A 22,633-nucleotide genomic window follows, 5' to 3' on the forward strand; every position below is an offset into this window, starting at 1 on the left:
CAACAAACAACATATATCATATGTATAAGATTTCTGACATTTTGCGATACAAAGTTATGACCCGGAATCTTTACCACACCCACGCGATATTGTCACGAGGTCTTCAAGTTGCACCAATTATCTCAGTTTGGGAGTAATTCGTAACAAACCGACGCACAGTGGGAAGCGAGCGAGGAGTGTTAATTGTGCTTTAATTGAATGGAATTAACCGACAACACAGATAGCCTCGCTGATATCTTGTTTGAACTAAGAAATGGCTTTAAATGGAGCTAACATGGCGTCATCTTGCTCTCGTATTTAAGCATCGTAAAATGCACCATTTAAGTATTAGGTATATTAGGAGATATAAGAAAATACAAGCTTAAAATTTGCTATCATCTGCCAAATCAGAAAAATCTGTGAGGTACACCGTGCAGTATGCGATATGCACTTCCCGCCCTCCCACTACTAAAGTAGCAGGAAAAGCCAACAATACATACCACAACTAACACCACACATGGTATTCCAGAACACACTCAAGGTACGTTTCAACCCGACATCGGAGCATCCTCAAAAGATGTAGGCACCACAATGCAGAATTGCAAAGTACTGCACTTTGCAATTACCCATTATGGAGTCATGATGAGAGATATATACTCCATAATGTACTCTTTTCACACTCTTCACTTCCTATTTTATAATCTGGCAAGTGACATAGACTACTTTTATATCCCGGGAAATCAAAGAGGAATGGGAAATCAAATTCTCATGGGATTTTAAAACCTAAATACACGCGGATGAAGTAAATACCTACCTACATCATCTAGTAATTAATAGCAAAGAGGTTGTTCACATCGATGCATCAGAAAGTCGCATGGATAGTTTTAAATCCGCTACAATTCACAATCGTGGCAGCCGTTGAAGATAATACTGTTTGACATAATGAACTAGATCCGCGTGTAACTAATCCAACCGCAATCATCGAAGCAACTTCAAAGATCACAAGCAAACATATTGACTTATCATTTCTCAACCACAAGTTGTTGGTGCGTTGCTACTCCGTATTAATAATGTATACGTAAGTACGATGGGAATACATTAATTGAATGTGTTGATGGAATAACAATTAATAATACTTTCTATTATGTAGTTTACTAGCTCTAGCCTGAGTTTTTAAAGTTACTCGTAGCTTTATTTTAGATACTGATTGTGTATTTATGGCAATTTCAACTTCTTCCGCTGTTAACAGGGCTCTCTCCGTCACTCACTCCATACAATCGTAGTTCCGATTTCATTTCAATATCAAGCAACCAAAGTCCATGAAATTTTGCGGACATAGTCTAGAAACTAATATCTGTGTCTGTGGTGTTTTAGATTTTTCTAAAAATATGAATTTTAAAATTACAGGGGCTCAAAGATATGTATGTAAATTTTTAAGACCGCGTAACTTTGAAACCGAATATTTTAACAGAAATCTGGCAAATCGTAGACATAGATAGATAGATAGATAGATAGATAGAAACTCTTTATTGCACACAAAAACACATATAAGGATAACAACACAGTAAGAAGAAAACAGAAAAAAAAAAAAACAATTGTGTGCAAAGGCGGCCTTATTGCTTGGAGCAATCTCTACCAGGCAACCTTTGCTGAAAGGAGAAGTTCTAGGAAGGAGGTTGGATAGTACCAAGTCGCAAGGATTTTTTTTTTACAAAGATTTATATATATACTGATAAACATAAAAAAGTAATTATATATATATAATATATAAATATATATGTATATGCTATATATGACAATATAGTTACTTGCATATAATATAAAAGGGATACATATAATATAAAAAATAATAATATAATAAATAAACATAGATATTAGTTTCTAGAATATATCTGCAAAATTTCATGGACTTTGGTTGCTTAATATTCAAATGAAATTGGAACTACGATTGTATGAAACGAGTGACGGAGAGAGCCCTCTTAAGTCGAAACTTGTCATTTCATACACTGTAATATTGACTAGCGTCTTAATATAAAAGATCATCATCATCATCATCAACCGATAGACGTATTCTGCTGGAAATAGGTCTCACGTTTGTCCACCTAATGGGAGGTTTTTCCTTGCTGCGCATTCATAGCATCTTGAGACCCCACTGTCTATCGGTTTATTGAACTATATACCCTGCCCCAAGAAGATATTTGCAAGATATTTGAATTGGATTGAGTAGATGGCGATTCTTGCGCGAGAATTGCTAGAAGTCATAGAAACGGCGGTAGATTAATCTGTCTTCGGTACAATGATTACTGTTATCCATTTCGAGTACTGTGATCTTACTACGCATCTGCCAATTGTTTTAGGGAGGCACTCTTCATTTTGGTATCATAACCTTAATGTCGTTTTCCTAATAAATAATTGCTTTAATGCGTAGCGGAACGGCATCGTAACGGTGATTGCCTCCGTACAATAAATCTCGATTGAATGCCCGTCTCAAACTACATTGTGATGTGTACTTGACTTTTTATTTATAGATTGGAATCTCTGATGTAGGTATTTTAAAGCCATTATTGTCTTACGCTGTATTTACTTTTTGCATTGTTGAGTCTTTGTTTACTTTTATTATTCCACTTATTTCTATTTTTATCCTGTATTTTTTGTAAGTATACTTTTCTAGACTATGTCCGCAAAATTTCATGGACTTTGGTTGCTTGATATTGAAATGAAATCGGAACTACGATTGTATGAAACGAGTGACGGAGAGAGCCCTCTTAAGTCGAAACTTGTCATTTCATACACTGTAATATTGACTAGCGTCTTAATATAAAAGATCATCATCATCATCATCAACCGATAGACGTATTCTGCTGGAAATAGGTCTCACGTTTGTCCACCTAATGGGAGGTTTTTCCTTGCTGCGCATTCATAGCATCTTGAGACCCCACTGTCTATCGGTTTATTGAACTATATACCCTGCCCCAAGAAGATATTTGCAAGATATTTGAATTGGATTGAGTAGATGGCGATTCTTGCGCGAGAATTGCTAGAAGTCATAGAAACGGCGGTAGATTAATCTGTCTTCGGTACAATGATTACTGTTATCCATTTCGAGTACTGTGATCTTACTACGCATCTGCCAATTGTTTTAGGGAGGCACTCTTCATTTTGGTATCATAACCTTAATGTCGTTTTCCTAATAAATAATTGCTTTAATGCGTAGCGGAACGGCATCGTAACGGTGATTGCCTCCGTACAATAAATCTCGATTGAATGCCCGTCTCAAACTACATTGTGATGTGTACTTGACTTTTTATTTATAGATTGGAATCTCTGATGTAGGTATTTTAAAGCCATTATTGTCTTACGCTGTATTTACTTTTTGCATTGTTGAGTCTTTGTTTACTTTTATTATTCCACTTATTTCTATTTTTATCCTGTATTTTTTGTAAGTATACTTTTTATTGATACTAACTTCAGCATTGCAATTACGATATTTAAGTACCTACTCAATTTTTTCTTTTATGATGTTCCTTAAAAATCTTTGCATTTTTAACCCCCGACCCAAAAAGAGGGGTGTTATAAGTTTGAGGTGTGTATCTGTGTATCTGTGTGTCTGTGTATCTGTGTATCTGTCTGTGACATCGTAGCGCCTAAACGAAAGAACCGATTTGAATTTACTTTTTTTTGTTTGAAAGGTGGCTTGATCGAGAGTGTTCTTAGCTATAATCCAAAAAAATTGGTTCAGCCGTTTAAAAGTTATCAGCTATTTTCTAGTTTTCTTGTAGAAAAGAAGGTTAGATAACCCTTAGGTTCATAATATCCAAGTGTCAATTGACAAATGTCAAGCTGTCAAGATGGACGTTGCCTAGATATTATTTGAAAATGATTTGTCGGGGGTGTTGAAAATTTTTAATTTACACTTGTAATTCTTAATTAAAAAAACTTTTTTTTCAACATAATATGTCTATTTATATATTTATTTCATCTTAAACAATATCTCGTTTTTAAGTAAGTAGTCTGATGTTATTTGAAAAGTTTCTCTTCGGTATCTCTCTCTACATTTTCTTTCTGTTTCTTATGGTCTGTTTTCTAAATCTCTATTTCGTACACGGGTATGTACATATTATGTCTGACTTATTATTCTTTTCTTAGCATCGGTTCTTTTGTTTACTTAATCTCTACAAAAATAAACTAAAACAGCCTCATTAAAACCGGTCAAGTGTGACACATTTTAATATATTCGTTGTGATGTAACCACAACTTCACGGTTTTCTTGACTGACAGACAGGCGGACAGGTGAACAGACAGACAGACAGACAACAAGTGATCCTATAAATGTTCTGTTTTCTTTTTGAGGTACGGAACCCTAAAAATCAACTGAACCCAAGTTATTCAAGTATTTCGTGACTGGACTTGGATATTTACTAATGTCAATATGCTTGTGTAGAAAGTTAATCCACCAAATTAAAAATTTAGCCTTAGCTAGCCGAATCACGCGCACGCAAGGCTAATGGTTCTGAAGTTTGTCTAATTGCATTGTCTTGTTTAATCAAGATAGTCATTGTTTTAGAGTATAAATGTTTATTTTAGACATATAAATACACAATAACTACAGCATACAGTAATAAAACACAACAAAACAAAATTACTTAAGTATGCGAAAGTTAGTTGACTTAAAAGACTTCACTTGTAGTTTTCACCATCGCCTCGTAAAGTGTTTGCTTTCGAAGCTAATCGTATAATTGCACTACCCTCAATCTGTCGAACAATGCGAACTGTCGCAAAACCGCAACGCTCCCACGGCACGAACTTAATCGCTATATAAAAAGATCTTATAGCTGTCTGTCTCAAACCATGAGATTATACTTATATTTTTATAGATATGTTGGCAAAGAATAATTAATTTGTATAGACATGACACATAATTTTCACTGAGATCACTTGATTTAGGATACCTATTAAATTACACAGTTTCTTCCAACACTGTTTTACTTGAGAAAGTCGTGGAAGTGCCGAGATAACTTTCTTTAGAAATAACCTAATTGTGATGTGTGGCACAACTTACGTCAATAAACATTTTTTCTTTCTTTCTTAAAAATTATTCTTTCTCTATCTACCTTGCCGATTTTAAATGTATATTCGAATAATTGAGTAGTAAAAAGGCCAGAAAAATAGATGAAAATCTCAAAAATACAGACGTATGAACAAGATAGTAGCATCAATTAAGCGCACACATACATGTGTAGGTACATACCTACACATGTATGTATATGTAGGTACGTATGTATGTACATGTAGGTACATATGTAACATATACTAATAAAGTGACACATCTGAAAATATGACATTATCTTTGCAAGATATTGTTAGTTCATTCAACGGCACCACATTCCTAGGTCCGCTTTAGGACTCATCTCGGCGTCGAGAACTAATTATAGGCCCTGATTAAGATAATCGCTTTATAACGAGTGTTTTATGGACTCTATTACTGTTACTTACGTCAAAGTTTGCTTTTTATAATGCAGACAAAAGGTTGTAATTTTAATAACTTACAAGTCTATTATAATATGAGAGATAGGTAGGCAGGCGGAGAATAAAATTATAAGAAGGCTGGCGAGTAATTCGGTGTAAGTACGTAATCACGATTCTGATCAAAATATTACTTGTCTGTTTTATTTGGCTGTTTACAGAGTAATGTATTGAACTGATAAAAAAATTAGACGTTAAAATCATTTCATCCCGCACTAAATCTGGTATATCTGGTTCTTTATTGTGATATAGATAAACTCACAAGTACCCAACAAACAGGTGTGGCTACCATTAAACTATTAAATGAAAAACCTTCGTTCTGAAAGTTGGTTGTAAAATCTGATCTTCCAAGAAACAAACGCAGCTAAACTGCAGAAACCAGATCCAGGTACTCGACATTCAATCCTACACTCTGAAGGGGCGTAGAGTTCCTACGTGACATCGCACACAATAGGTCTTGCCCTTTGCATAAACCACGACGAGTGCTGCGAAGGAAAATAGGCTTCAAGGTGAAGGTCACATGATTTGAATTCCCATGAGGTTTTGCACATTCTCACAGTTAAGGCTGTCTACATACGAGAATATAGTTTAATTGAAATTTCATTTTCGTTTCTCGGGGTACTAATTTACGAAAATGACATCAATTCTCAAATGAAATCCGTTCGCGAATTTTTTTTCAAACATTGATTTTTTAAACTTTTTCGGGGCGCTGAAGATGATTACAAAAGTAACGTCTGATTTCAAATCGAAATTATTTGATTTCAATATGTATGTAGGTATTTCATGCATAGAACTATTAAGACTAAAGTTTTTCTTGTAAGACAACTTGTGCTCGGAAAGCAAATTCTACTGAGAAAAGCCGGTACGAAACTCAGCAGAAGATGGTATAGGTAGTTATATTTATTTTTTGAAAAAATCTATAGTTTCACTTGAATCCTGGGTAAACATATTGTACAAACTTGTATGAATAGATACCCCAGTTTCTATAGGTATATTTACACGTGTGTTCCGGAAACTATAATACTTTAGAATCGCTTGTATACCTAATACCTAGCTCAACTTTCGAAGAATTGAGAACGTTTCATATTAATTTTTATTTCCCAAGGTCGTTTACAAATTGTCTCTTCAAATTACCCGATAAACCGGACGAGGTTTTGATATACCGAAATGGTCATTGCGTTGTAATTTAAAATGTATGTTTGTTTTAAAATGAATAAATAATAAATAATAAAATCTACATTAAATATACCTATCTAGGTAACAAGGAAGCCTGGATTCAGGCGACGGAAGACGGCAGCGTGAGGAAGTCTCTCCAAGAGATCTAGACATTAGCTGTGGCGGTTTATTGGTTGACGACGACTAGGTTTTGAAATAAAGAGTGTGTAATCGCCTTTATATTCGTATATTCAGATTCGCACGCGATTCGCATATTAATCTCGTCTTTGGAGATTCCATTTAATCGTGTGCTTCGCTCGTTTATCGCTACTTGAGTTAAGCGATTATTTTGACAAACGCTAAATTGGCATGTTATTAAAAATCCATATTATAAAATTTGTCCTTCAATCACGCCGAAACAGAGAAACGGATCGACGTGATTTTATGCATGGATAAAGAGCTAAAGAAGTGGAGACTGACGTAGGCTATTTTTATCTCGGAAAATTAATTAAATTTCATCAATTATAATAAATTCCCACGAGATTTTTAAGAGCCTAAATCCACAGAGACAACGTCGCAGGCATCAACTAGTTTTAATTGATTAATTAATTAGCATGATGTAGCTTGAAAGATCGGAATCAATTGGTTTCAGTAGCGATTAGAAATCATTTTCAAAGAACATAATATGACGAAGATAATTTATGTACACCGTATAATCTTCGATTATACATTTTTTGATTAATTGATTTTATTTTAAAGTAGATGATGCCGCGATTTCGTCCACGCAGATATTTTTGAAATCGCGTGGGAACTCTTTTATATTCAGGGATAAAAAGTAGCCTTTGTCCCCATCATATTCATGAAAAAAAAAACGAAAATCCGCTACTGCGTATTTGAAGGATAAGCCAACAAACGAACACACTTTCGCATTCATAATAAAGTTTTTTAAAGTATAGAAGTCGAAGATATTACTCTACATGAACATTATAAAAAAATTAACATGAAAATTCTAACATAGATCATTGCTGGGTCGCCTCATAATTTGTTTCAACGGAAAAAACTAAAATAAGATTAACCTCAAATTTCTTTCTTTTGAATTGTTATTTCTAAGTAACTTAATGCGGGGGTTTTAAGGCTAATGATAATTCAAGCCGCAGCGAGCGGAAACGCCGTCAGTCCGAATGTTTGTTCGCAAAAAACACCTAAACCGTCGTGGCCCATACCAATTACACGGAACGGGACCCGAATGTTAAACCAGTGATTTAAAATGACAGTGAGTCATTGAAGTGAACTGTCTCAGTTGACTACTGATAATCACACTAATATTATAAAGGCGAAAGTTTGTATGTGAGTCTGTCTGAATGTTTGTTACCCTTTCTCACAAAAACTACTGAATGGATTTGGCTGAAATTTGGAATGGAGAGAGCTTATACCCTGATAAGTCAGGCTTTTTAAACTTTTAATCTCGGAAAATCAAAGAGTTCCCGCGGGATTAAAAAACCTATATCTACGCAGACGAAGTCACGGATATCAAATACTAAATAATAACAAAATGGTCGCCATGAATAGGAAAAGAAATTAAAAAGTGTTATCTCTCGTACGATGGTACGGAACCTTTCGTGTTCGAGTTCGACTCGCACTTGGCCGGTTTTTATTACATGTAAAGTTTCTGCACCACATCACACTGGGCCTTTCTCCCTCGACATCGATCAAATAGCGGTAGGTAACCTGATCCCTGATATGATATACATACAAGTACATATTTTTACAGCATGACCGAGCATCGCGTTACGTGTGTGTGCACCCGCCCTAACGCGGGTGCGATGACCCGGTGAAATCTTCTGAAATAACCATTGGTTATAGAGTTACCTACTCTGGTATCACTTAATACAAGTTTTGACGTATTGATTGGTTTTTAGGGTTCCGTACCTCAAAAGGAAAAACAGAACCCTTGCAGGATCACTTCGTCTTCTGACAAGACGCGGCAAGGGAAAGGTTGCTTTAAGTTGACTTCGAATCATGAAATGCCAAGTAGCAATGTCTTATAGCGCATAGCACAAGTAAAGGGAAATTTAAAACCGTGAAGTGGGTTCACAAAAAAAAAGTGTTACTTCTTGTATGGTACGGAACCCTTCGTTTGCGAGTCCAACTCGCACAAGTGTTTCTTTTTCTTTTATTAAATTGCTTGATAAACTTCTACGTGTTGTGATTGGGAGTTAGTTGTATTGCTCGCGGAAGTTTTAGGAGGGCATCTAATATGTAACTACTCAAAACAAAATAGGGCCCACCACATTTTTTGACTGTAACTAGTAAATGCATAAAATTATGATCTTTTTTTTAATAAGGTATGTTGACGTAGAGATTCTTTAATTGTGTAAACATAATTAATTGCAAAAACAGTTAATTTTCTTTACTTAAATAACACACAAACAAAAATAACACATAAACAAGAAATGTAAAAGATTAACTTAGTTCTGGTTTTTGTCACGTTTTCCACTAACTGCTAAAACTGCTGTAAGTTTAATAGCGAGTAGGGCCTCCTCTACTCCGTATACACTCTTGGAGCCAGTTTGGCACACTTTCAATCAAGTGAACCACATTTTGCTGGGGTATCTGCTCCCAACAGACTTTTAAAGCTCTTATGAGCTCTTCTTGACTGTTGATGTCACTAAATCTCCCTTTGAGGCTTCTCTTCGATTGATCCCATAAATGTTCAATTGGATTGAGGTCGGGACTCATCGCAGGCCAGGGCAAAACTTATATTGGCGTCCGAGAGTGCTCTTTGTGTGATACGAGCCGTATGTGCGCGTGCGTTGTCTTGCATTAAAACAAAACATTCACCCACTCTTTGTGAAAAGGGGATGACATGGGGTCGGATCACACGTTCGACATAACTGGCAGCGGTTACTGTACCCTCATTCAGAATTACCAGCTCTGTTTTGCCAGTCAAGCATATTCCGCCCCATACCATCACACTTGGACCCCCCAACGATCTGTTGCGTGGATGCAAGGATCGGAAAATCGTACGCCTTCTCTTCTCTACACGCGTACACGTCTATCAACACTGTGAAATTTAACTTTACTCTCGTCAGTAAAGAGTACAGACCTCCAATTAGTCATGGTCCAGGCCGCATACTCACGAGCAAATCTTAACCGTGCTGCACGATGAGCCCTTGTTAGTTTAAGGCGGATCAAACGCATTCAGGAAAATTATCCGTCTTCGTGGAGTCGATACCGGATAGTTTGGTCACTAACTCGGGTTCCAGTTGATGTCAGTAACCGATTTTGTAACGTCCGGGCAGTTACCGTGCGATCCCGACGTGCAGTTAGATGGATATAACGGTCTTCCTGGGCAGTTGTGGCTCGAACTCTTCCTGATCCACGTCTTCTTGATACACTGCCTGTCTCTTGAAAACGTTCCCATACATTTCTGATAGCGCGTCGTGACACACCGAGTCGTATTGCTACAGACCTCTGAGACATTCCCTCCTGAAGCCAAACTACCGCTCTGGTTGCAGTTTCCATATCCATATGACGACGAGAACCAGGCATTGTAATCGGGACTAGTACGAAATCAAATAAACAAAGTGATATTCAACAGCAAACTTGTAAATGACACTAGGAACACAAGCGACTGAATCTATGCATAGGGGTAAATTTCAAGCACTTGCATTTTTTTGGCTGTCCACTTAACGATAACGTGTAAGTTATTGCTTAAAATATCGTTAAGGATTCATAAACAAGCCTACTTGATGTTAGAATGCATAACTTTGCTTATGATTGACATACCGCATATTTATAAACAAAATTCGAGATTAACTCGTGGTGGGCCCTATTTTGTTTTGAGTAGTTTATATTATTTCAATAATATCTGGCTTTTTCCTTGTGATGTTGTGACCTATGTTGCTCGCGGAAGTCTTAGGAAGACATCTCAGTTAAATAATATAATTATTTCAATAATAATCCTACCTTTTCCTAGTGATGCTTACAATAGGTTTCTTCATGATGCACGCACGATTCAACAGATAGGTAATCTAATGATGCTATCATTATTTGTTCTTCATGTACACACAAGTAGTAAGGTACTAGGTAGTTAGATCTCTGATGATTAATGCCTAGGTCTTGCGGGTAATTCCAGTATTTATCAATTGCTGCAGTAGGTACGTGGTGACCTGGATGCACTAATCAGAGGAATAGGCCACTTGTAGACATAGGTACTCGTATCTAGCTAGTAGATACTCACGCTTAGCGTGTTAGCACATTGGGTTGTATGTTTATTTTTGCGATTAAATCCTACTTCCCTGACGACCTCATTGGCATAACGGTGATTGGTGACCGCTGTGGTCTGATGAGGTTTGATTTTCGATAGGATCAACATGGGAATTTAAATATCAAACCAGAAGACAATTTAGAAAAATTGTTCGGAAACGGTTCGGAATGCTTTTTGGTTGGATAAAATTATACCTACACGCTATACTAAAACAGTTAAATGGATTCAACCGTGAGCTCAAAAGTCCAATCGAATCGTGTTTATAATTTCGTAAACATGCGCCACATCCCGTCTCCGTTTATGGTTTCCTTAACAAATTCCATTAATTATTACCTACGTGTTTGGACTAAATCATATTTTAATATGCATTCATGCGTTTAGTAAAGTTTTAGTTCACGTCGGATATTTTTATATAATGTTTAAATTGACTAAAGCCGTATACCTAATAAAAGTTCAAAGAGAGAAAATGTTCATTAAATTAAGCTAGGTACCTACCTACTACTGTTTTTTAACTGAAATAACAATAAATAATTATTTAATTTAACTATTTAAGTGACCTCAAAATATTCATCTGTAGACTAGACGCAAATGTAGGTAATTCTTGTGCCTCTATTAAATCATACTATACTATAAATGCGAAATTGTCCTTCCTTCACAAACTAACTAAGTTTTGATACGATTTTTGCATAGAGATAGTTGAAAGGACGAAAAGTAACATAGGCTACTTTTTATTTCGGAAAATCAAAGAGTTCTCATGGGATTTTTAAAAACCAACATTAACCCATCAGTCCACTGCTGAGCGCGGGTCTCGTCTCAGAATTAGATGGTCTTAGGTCATAGTCAAAATATTTTCATACAGCGTAGAAGCTTTGGCAAATCACAATAAGCCCGAACCCATTTCTACCACATGCCAAAACAAGCAACGCATTAGCATACTTCAACAGTAAATCGAAAGGAACATGGCGTCCAGGCAAATAAATTCGCATTAATTCCTAACTCAGACGTATTTCCAAACACAAAACAATGGAAAGAGCTAGGCTTAATGCAGAATGCCTTTATGCTTTATGGTGCTCAGTCTAAACAACTAATGTTGACTCGGGGATCGGAAATCTACATCATAATATGGATACAGAACATGAAGAGTAGATGAATATACTACGAGTATGAGTATATAGAGCCGGGTCACCTGATGTTAAGTGATTATCGCCGCCCAAGAACATTTGCAGCACCAGAAGATCCTCAAATGCGTTACGGGCTTTCAGGAATTTGTTGGTCCGTCCCTTGAATAACTTCATGTTGTAATCTAATGGAAACACCGCAGAAGGGAGTTAATTCCACAGTTTGTATGTGCGTGGAAAAAACGATCTGGCACAACGGGCGGTCGAAGTGCACCAGTAAATATGTAATTAATAAAGAATTTAAGGATAATACTATTTATATGAAACGTGACTTATCTTACACTGAATCAGCATACTCGTAATCACACCTGCTTAGCTGAGAATATAGACGTGTACAAAATTAGTCAAACAACACAATATACAATGAACATTAAACATCAAACAAAATGTTTTCTCTCAGAATGAGACAGGTTTGGCCATAGTCCACCACACAGGCCAAGTGCAGATTGGCAAACTTCACACACCTTTTAAGAACTTTATAGAGAACTAGAGAATGCCCGCGGCTTCGCCCGCGTGGAATTTGGTTTCTTTGAAATCCCGTAGGAACTCTTTGATTTTCCGGGATAAAAAGTAGCCTATGTCCTTCCTCGGGATGTATCCCAAGTCTGTACCAAATTTCATTAAAATCGGTTCAGTGGTTGGGCCGTGAAAATGTAGCAGACAGACAGACCGACACACTTTCGTATTTATAATATGTATATTCTTATAAAATGAACAAAAAGGGCAATTTGGAATAATATAATCGTAGGAAGATATCGAAATTGTAGAGCTTGAGATATCAACAATTAATTAATGATTGTTTGACGTGATGTATCCATGACAATCAAAAGATGACAGCTATCTTCATAAGTCTCGTTGCACTTCTAAGGAGGTTCTTCATAACACGGCCAGACTGACCACGGCGCCGTCCTCGGTGCCCTCTTCTTCCGCTATTCATAGACTGAGCAGTCACCACAACCTGTAACCAGAACAATCATTTAGCACACAATCTAGGTGCTGATTTCACCAACGTTGAGTGATGTTTAACCGTAGAACGTAAGCATAAACGTAGACCGTAGGCGTAAAGACAGTTTTATATTGAAAATCTGTCAAAATTTCAGATTTAACCTCGGATAAGACTTATTTTATGTTGATGAAATTGGTTCTTAATTACATTTTTTTTTTGTTCAATATGTAAAGCTTTCGAAGAACTTGACGGTAATTATTATTAATCAGCAATTAAAAAGCATTTAATTATTATGCTTCAACCTATTTTGTCTATGTCCAGCCTATGTACCGAACAACACAATCAGTCAGTCACACGCGACAACTCATCACAGTTGAAAGTATACTTACGAACATAATCAGACAGTCGCACGCAACAATTCAGTCGCACGCAACAATTCAGTCGCACGCAACAATTGTGTCGCACGCGACAATTCATCATAGTTGCAAGTACACTTATGACATTAAAACACACAAAATAACACGTCTCGACGATCACAAGAGTAGGAATTACACGGTGGTATATTCCCACACCGAATGCCACGTGCACTAAGGACTTACTCCAGTTAAAGTAGGTCACCCACACGATACCTACCGAGGATTTATAACGCAGGGTCAGCATGGGCCCCTACTGACACCTCGCCACCTCGTCTGCCAGACCCTCAACTGGTAAGACTCACAGCCAAAACGCAAGCCATACCCTCAGCTGGTATGCTCACAGGCACAAAATGGGCCACAACGGTCGATCCCCTTTCCAAACACGGAGGCCTCCACAAAGATTCTGTTAAAATAATGTTTTATTTCATCTGTAAGTATCAAAGATTCTGTTAAAATAATATTTTTTTTTCATCTGTAAGTATATCCTCTCTAATACGTCATTCTGACATTTGACTTATGCTGTCAAGCTGACAGTTTCCTTCAATCTCTCTTCCATCGGCTATAGCACGGTTCACATTGTTCGTTGCATCATGTAATTATATCCAATGTAATCTTTACTTCATTTAATTAAAACAATGACATAGTGATATCAATAAACAGTATAGTAGTTGATTGCTTTTCGACGAGTAAACTTCGTTACCACACCAGTTTCATTGCGTGCAACACCACATTCAATTCAATTCAATTTCATTTATTTGCACATTTTTATGATTTTCACATAGCACTAACTCTGCTTAGGGGATCACCAACAACATCACAAACAGAAGAACAGAACGAAGAGACATGTATCACAAAAGACGAAAGCAACTTATGATTGTTTGGTTGGTACATAGACTGTAAAATTTATAATCACTAAAGCAAACGAAAGTTGGGTTCAAATAGTACTTAATTTTAAAACTCAGGAGGTTCTCAACCATCGATGTTCTTGACTAACTTTCAAAATACTAGAACATTGTGTAAGGTGTCATCGCTCAAAGCACAACACCATGAACTCAGTCAGTACTGCTCTTGCCATAAGCATCAGCACAAAAATCCACGATAAGTAGGTATCACATATAGCTAAAAACTTCATAGCCAAAAGTCACATAGCTAAAAGCCACGTTCAAAAGACACGTTCATTTCTAATACTTGAACCAACTTCATTTACTTTATTCGGACCTCTCATGCCGCTGTCTAATTAACCAGTACGAACGTTTATAACACAAACATATTCATTATTATGAACCAAATCGTTAATCAGAAACATTCAAGAAGAATTAGAGCCCAATTTTGTGTACATAGTCGTCACGACTATCTAGCAATACCTGGTAATATGCACGTTGTCAATGTAAAACAAGCATCTGTCAAGTTTTAGACAGACCTGTACAAGTTCTCTAACTAAAAGTTCATTAGATACCCAGTATTAAGTACTCGTATTGACATATTCACAACGATATTTGTCTCCACTTCGATGAGTTCATAAAACTATTAAACCGATAGGTTTGCTTAAATAACCAAAACAATTAGTTGAACTGATAGAGTTTACAACCCCAAAATTAGTAAAGCGTTGTTCAAATTCGCTTTTATTAACCATTCGAGTATGATCGCACCCTAATTGCTTAAAAGTGCTAAACAACGAGATAATTCTGATCACAGTCTTGTCATAGACCGTATAGCAAGCAATATATGGACACATCACTTATTTATCGGAATGTACTTAAAATCCAGTTGAAACTATTTAATTATCTCATTCAACCGAGTTGATCGGCATAATTTTCGTTTCGTTAGTACTTTCGAACGATACGAGCCTTTTGTCATGAAGATAACATAAGTTGCAAAGATGCAATAAGCTATAACGATACACGAGGTATTTTATACGAAAAAGTTACCTAAGCTTTCTATGCCTGTTATATTTCTCTACAGTAGTGAAAACATTATCCTGGTTTGCATTGGCAGGTATATCAAAAACTTGCATGAAAATTAAATACTTCTACAGAAAGTAAGACTTTACATCGTTACGCATTGACATTCATTTTCGCTTTGTTGTGTAAAATATTGTAGTTCCGTAGGTATAATTTTATAATATTGAATTTAGTCAATACAGGATCGGCGATGAAATAAAAATAAACTTTCTGTGATGAGAGTGTGAAAATAAAAACTTCAACTACCTATATAAGTTAATTTCCAAGTAGGCGTATAACAGCATACGCTAACTAGACTAGCCTGCGTAACTGAGGACATGATTAGGTATCATTAGTCAGTCTGATTAATTTTAGAACCGTTCGGTCTACCTGACCCTAACTATTATTTGTCTTTTAATCTTGTCATTCAGTGGAGATAAGTCAGATGCATAGGATTAGATTCATACAAGTACGCGAGAAAAGATGTAAATATTACACAAATTACAATATTTTTTGTAATAACTTGATACGAATTGAAATTGTCACTGTTTCAGTAATTGGTAGTCTTCTCGTCGACACTACATTGGCGTTGGCAGATAGATATCTCAACACTAACGTTTAGTTCACCTTCACTCACTGCTGCTAACCGTACCAGAATGACAAAAATGATTTGCTACAAAACTAAGTTATTCAATCGCAAATCCAGCGTACCTACTCACTTGTAGTAGAGGTTAATGGTTACATGTATACATAAGCGCAATGGTGATGATGCCTATGTCATCATAATAAATTATTTCTTAGTAATTATTCAATAGAGTATCTTCCAAAGTTCTTAAAATGCGCATTCGATGCTAGTTATAATATTGCTAACCATTTTAAATTATCGATTTAACTAAAAGAAATATGTTAAATTACGTCAAATGTTATGACGTCACATCTGTGAATTTCATTCGAGCTCCCTTACTAAGCGAGTAAAAAGCAAGTAAAAAGTCGCTGATTTGACTAGTAGTCATCATCCCTATCCTTTCATAAGACAATGCCACTAGGTTTCTCAAAATCATAACAATAGGTGCCTAACTGGTCGAAGGTGTTAACAAAAGCTGATACCAAAAATTATTAAATGATGTCATCTCATACGATTTTTAAACCGACACAAAGTGCGTAGAGCAGACTTACATCTATGGGACTATGAACTCGATTGGAGGAGTTCCTGAACTGATTTTCGTTGAAACATACTGTTACTATGAATCGTCCTATCCGGTAGAATGTATAAATTGCTGACAAAAATTCATTGACAACATTCCTTGGTAGACCAATATTGAATTACTCATCGCTTAATAAAATTAGATACTTTTCGATTATGAACTTCACTACTTAACTTGACCATGTATTTTAGATCTTACATCTTCTAAATCTGCCTTCAGTCATTTTCGGACAAAACAGTGTTTTTATTTGGACTAATACACACACAAGGAACAATATTTTTGATGTAATATAATGCATACTTCCTAACACGCCATTATTTGAATTGTAATAAATCACAACTAATTTGAAGATTGGTTGACTGGTTCAAAAACATTTAACAACTGGTTTGATTAGACACGTTATGAGAGTTTGTTACCTCAGCAGTTTGACAAATATTCCACAGTGCTATCAATAATAGTAATCAATTCATCTAAGCATAGGCACAAATCTATGGGTCAGCAACATGATGTAATCCGTGGATCACATTTCGATTCGTCAATAAAATAAACAGCAAACAGCAAAATTTTAAAGCAATTTGACATGCATATTTTCAGCAAAAATCTCAAAAATCGCATCGCAAGCATTCTAGAAAAGTGGGAAGTTTGTCTGGTTTACTGAGTCTAAACTATAAGCAAACAAAGAATGTTCGTAATATCGGCAACTCGTGAGCATAACTTATAAAAAGAGATAAAATGTGTACAGCGCTAGTCTGTTCACATTCATTGAGCTAGGTATGTTTCACCTTTAAAGCAATGATTGTGGTTTTCTATTTTCCCAATGATACAAAGCAAGTATTTTACCAGACCATATCGATATCATGAACACTCGTAGTGATAAAAAGGGAACGATAGGTTTATACAAACGGTCTGCAGCGTTATGCATATCGCTGCACGGCGCGGCATCGATGTTGTAGCACTCAGATACCCGTTGACTGCAACCTGGCGCTGGCGGCGCGCACTCGGATACCGTGACGAGGCGTTACGTCTGGCAGTGACGTGCAGAAGGCCTCGTACTATCGGAGAGCGTCGAAACCCGTAGCGATGTACTCGGCGTCGTGCCACAGCACAACAAAGCCTCGCGCTCCGGAGAGCGCTGAAGCTCGCAAAGACATTCGTGGCATCCCGCCACGGCACGACAGCAAGGCCTCACGCCCGCGGAGAGCAGCGAAGCTCACGGCGACATGCTGTGCAGCACCAGAGTCTGGCTAGGCTCCGCAATCGGCACCGACACGAATCGCGTCTGGCTGCTCCCATGCATCAGCACCACCGAAGCTAGTAACAGCTACCGGAACCGTACCCGCACGTGACATTTCTTCAAACGTGAAAACACTGTAAAAGCTTTTCCAAACAATTAGTGGTTGAGAGAGTCCGCAAAGGACGTCCCTCTTTACTTTTACTACGTCTGCTAGATATCAGACGGTATTGTAAGTATCTCTGCTCAGTGTTAACAGAACAATGAAAAAATTTCTCGAAAATTTAAGAACATATCAAAATTTAGATAATTCTTCATTTATAAAATCAGAGATGGTATCGAACGAAATAGGCCTTCAATCCCGCTTCTGATCTTATAAAATGAACAAAAAGGGCAATTTGGAATAATATAATCGTAGGAAGATATCGAAATTGTAGAGCTTGAGATATCAACAATTAATTAATGATTGTTTGACGTGATGTATCCATGACAATCAAAAGATGACAGCTATCTTCATAAGTCTCGTTGCACTTCTAAGGAGGTTCTTCATAACAATATATATATTAGTATGGATATGAATTTTCAGGCGTTTTCCTTCACTGTTAAATCAAGTGCTGTTTAATTGCTTAAAACACATATACGAGTAACTCCGTAAAGTTAAATCCCGAATTTTGGTGAGTTCATAAGGCATATGTACAAATTAGTCAAAGAACAAAAAGGTACAAAATGAAACAATGATGAACGAACCGTATCATTATAGCGTAGTTCCAATCAGTAGGAAGAACATACGGACTTCCTCTAGTGATGTAAACTGACACGCAACGCACGCAGCACCGCAGTTCCCAGGGAAGCGTTTGTTACGTATTGACGAGATTGCTGATGCGTTCAGCTACTAACTACCAGGTATTCATAATGTACAATATTTTCAAAGTAGGATAACTATACCAAGTGGAGTATCATTTGAAAGAGCTTTACCTGTACCTATACATATTCTAAAAAAGATTTTTATTTAGTTTTTGATTTATTGTACAAAAGGAAAAAAAATGGCAGAGTACGGAATCATCGGTGCGTGAGTCTGACTCTTACTTGGCCGGTTTTTTGTCATACAATGTAGGGGGTTAGACAATGTAGGGGTTTAGGGCTATGGTTCTACCAACGATTTGTGTGTACAGTCAGCAACAAAGTTGGGTTTGCACCCGCCCATATTCGAATGCACTAGCTCCTACCTACCTACCTCTGTGTACCTACTGTGTAATAACATAGCTCATTCCAGTAAAGAATTTTTAATCTAAGTTGATGGCCTACAAATAGAAATATGCCACATATAAAAAAAATTGTATACAAGCGCTTGGCTGTAATCAGACCTCAAGGGATGATGTAGCCTCAAAATTAATGAAGACTTTGCAGAATCGTGTATAAGTACTTCAAGATAATAATTAAGAAGAAGTAATAGTATTATTTGAAGAAATATTATTAATTGGTACCTTGAAGGAGACCCCTATTTTAGATCACAGCAGAAATACATTTATTTTAATTCGCTTCAGGCCAAATTTTTAAAACATACATAATAAAACAATACATTTATTCAAATTAGGTATGATAGGCAATAAAATTAATCGTCGCTCATGAATTCATTTGGTCTTGACCAGGTGCGCGGTCTTTATTTGGCCTGTACAAATCATATGGCTCTAGTTTAAAAGAGTTGATAGCTGCTCACAATAAAACAATGTATTACCATATTGAATTATGGAAACTGGTTGATAATTGATTGTACACTAATAATTAATAAGATACAGAGATAAGATAGGTATTGTATACCATACCTCATTTATTGAACAAAAAACAATGCTAAGATGAAAATACGTTTTCAGGTATGATGTTCTTTTCAACTGGCTGTTTTAAAACATCGATGGTTTTAAATTTAGAGATAGCTGCTATTTGTAACCTAGGCTTAAAATGTTCTTGGTAATGTCTCGTAACTGACAACTATTGATTAACAGAAGATTACGATTGCAACAATTGCTATGATAGTGAACTATTTCACAACACGTGAACTGATTCAAATAGAACGTGCAAAAATGAAGAAGCACATTTAGATAATTTATCGATAAGTACGCGTACACTTTTCATTAATTAGCATTACAATTTATAAAAGAAACTACAAGAATGTTTCAAATTAATCGAAATCAATGTCGCTCACCGCGATGTCACGCAGATGGAAATTAAAGTAATAACTTTATACGCAACATTAGTTCTGTGACGACTTTTAATAATTCATAGATGAGTAATAAAAGCGTATCGTATTAATAAGAAAACATTTTTTACAGTAATTGTATTAATGCCTGCTAGAAATAAAAAGATGGGGACCTGTTTTCAAGGACAATTAATAATATTGTACTAGTTTCTTTATTCATAGAAGACTAGTCATTCTGTTGTACATAGTGCATACGAGTACCTACCTACATAATATATCACCGCAACTGATGAATATTTCTTAAAGTGATGCTCTTTCTGCAGGTTTTTTTTGGAAAGAAGTTTTTTTTTTAATTCCACGGGATAGTGAATAAAAAGGACTTACACCGTCGAGCAAAAATACAGGTGGATTAGTTATGACTGATTAGACTTTCCAGAAACTAAAATGCCTAGCATGTTCACCTCTCAGCTTTGATACGACATCAAATAAATTTTGTAAATTACAAAAACAAATATAAATTTGATATCCTAGCCATGCTAGCAAACATGTTACACTGGTATTTCATCGTATCAGTACGATGTCTAAACTGTAAACTGGTGGGCGTGCTCCATTGTTCAGAGTTTTGCAACTGCCGAATTTACAACTGTAAATGTTAACGACTTGTTGATAGTTGTTGCGGCCGAGTTAAGGCTCTATTGCTTTGATCTATTGTTACGAATATCTCTTACACCTATTGTGATGTTATGTATTTTTATATATTTTACGATTGTCTTTCTCAAGTCTCCCTTCATTGAGTTCAAGATGTGTTTTTCAACGTTCCATTCAAATTTATTATTATTTCTATGTACTTTTACTAGTGTCATTTATCACTACATTTCTAGAACTCTGCCACTGGTTCAGAAAGCAGCTTCTACTGAGAAGAGTCGGCAAGAAACTGTGGAGTTTACCTAATTCATCACCTATTAATTTGTCTTATTTCTAAATGTCTTTCTCCGTCTAACTTTAACTAAACTTTTTACTAAACTTTATCTTACTCACCTGATGCATATTTTTTTCTGTTTGATCCCTCGTTATAAGAAAAATTGCATAACTCTCAAATCATTTTGCTAGTTCTAGAATTCAAACGGGTGTTTGGAAAAAGAACTATAGAAATTGTAGAGGTAAAAGAAGAGAAGTTTTACCAACTGGACTTAAAAATATAACATGTTCATTAATTTAAAGTCAGTTAATTGTAACGAACAACCATAACGATTCATTAATATTCAAATTATTACTAAATCTGTTCATAAGAACGAGTACAACACAAGAAACCAATTAAGATACCACATCAGATTAAGTCTATCGATGATATCAAACTGAGATTTCAAAGAAACAGACACACGTCAAAACTCAGGATACAAATAAGAGATCATGTCGAAAGATCCCGTCGGCCAATGACGAACGAAAGTGATATTAATGGTAAATGAATTAAATCCTACGGATTCCGAGCGTGTGAACCCCGGGAGCTGTTTATTGATCCGGTTTTTGTAACCTCCGAGGTGTTATCATAGTTTAGCTAGTATACAGTTCGGAAGGTAGTGAGTATTATGAGATAATGACAGCAATCCGCAAGTTTTGAACATTTTTAAATCACGACTGCAGCTTTTTGCACATTTGGTCTTCCAAATTAAAGTGAATTAAAGCAGGTTTTTTCCACTATATCTCTTCATAAGAACGGTGTTTACGACCTGTATGATCGCTAAGCTGTGGTATTACTATAATATAGTAGGAAATATTGGTTGCTGATTTTTTACGATTTATTACTTAATACTGATAGGATATTGTCTAACACTAGTGATTCAATTAGCGTTTCTGTAACATTCTGTTATTATAAGACATTAGGAATTAGGATGGCCTCATTCATCGATCGAAAGGTTTAGCGAAACTTTTATCTCGTTCAAGATTTCGTAAACACAGAGGATTCATTTAGGTTTTAAATTAGAGAAAATAATGGCTGCCGTGTTGGCCCCAGCAGAATCAAGAAAATCGTAAGACTTTCTTTCTTTCTTGCTTCTTGGCTGGTTTCCGCACTTAAAGTACTGATACCTTTCATTTGATTCTCTCAATTCAAGCTCAAAAAGGAGTCAAAAGCGTGCCTCCTCAAGGGCAGTAAGTATTCGAAATAATTTTCATACCAAGAGTACAAGCAATATTGTACTTGTGGACTTATTACTTATTAACTGCTTGCAATGGAATGATATATTGTGTTAAATCATAAGTCAAGCTGACGATGCTAATAACTGATGGTAATAATTTCCCATCGACTGTATGACCTTTCCCAGTACAGTATTGCCGTGATTTATTGCCATTAGCTGTTCATAATTACATATTGAATTCTTTTATTGCTGCGTAAACACCACTATTGTTTCCGTTACTTTGGTATTAATTGCGATTTTTACTGCTACCATTATTTATTAACACAAGTGTGTATTATTATATCAATTTTAATTTACTAATGCAAGATAATGAGCTACACTGGTTTTGACCGTAATTTTGATGAATGTTACTTTGGCCACTGCTGAATTTTTGAAAGACATGTATAAATATTTACCTGAAC

The 22,633-nt window shown here is 36.1% G+C and overlaps 1 protein-coding gene and 1 long non-coding RNA gene across 2 annotated transcripts in view; one reads left to right on the forward strand and one right to left on the reverse strand.

The window, feature by feature from the left end:
- The window catches only part of LOC123865710, an 84,512-nt gene that overhangs the window by 16,865 nt on the left and 45,014 nt on the right, over window positions 1–22,633 (forward strand). The gene's annotated exons all lie outside the window — the stretch shown is intronic.
- On the reverse strand, window positions 12,828–13,743 carry LOC123865742. Its single transcript, XR_006796038.1, has 2 exons — window positions 13,685–13,743; window positions 12,828–13,063 (listed from the first exon to the last, which is right to left on the reverse strand). It is a non-coding gene; the product is annotated as an uncharacterized LOC123865742 (long non-coding RNA).

This window comes from Maniola jurtina, chromosome 1, assembly GCF_905333055.1.
Source record: "Maniola jurtina chromosome 1, ilManJurt1.1, whole genome shotgun sequence".
NCBI lineage: Eukaryota > Metazoa > Arthropoda > Insecta > Lepidoptera > Nymphalidae > Maniola > Maniola jurtina.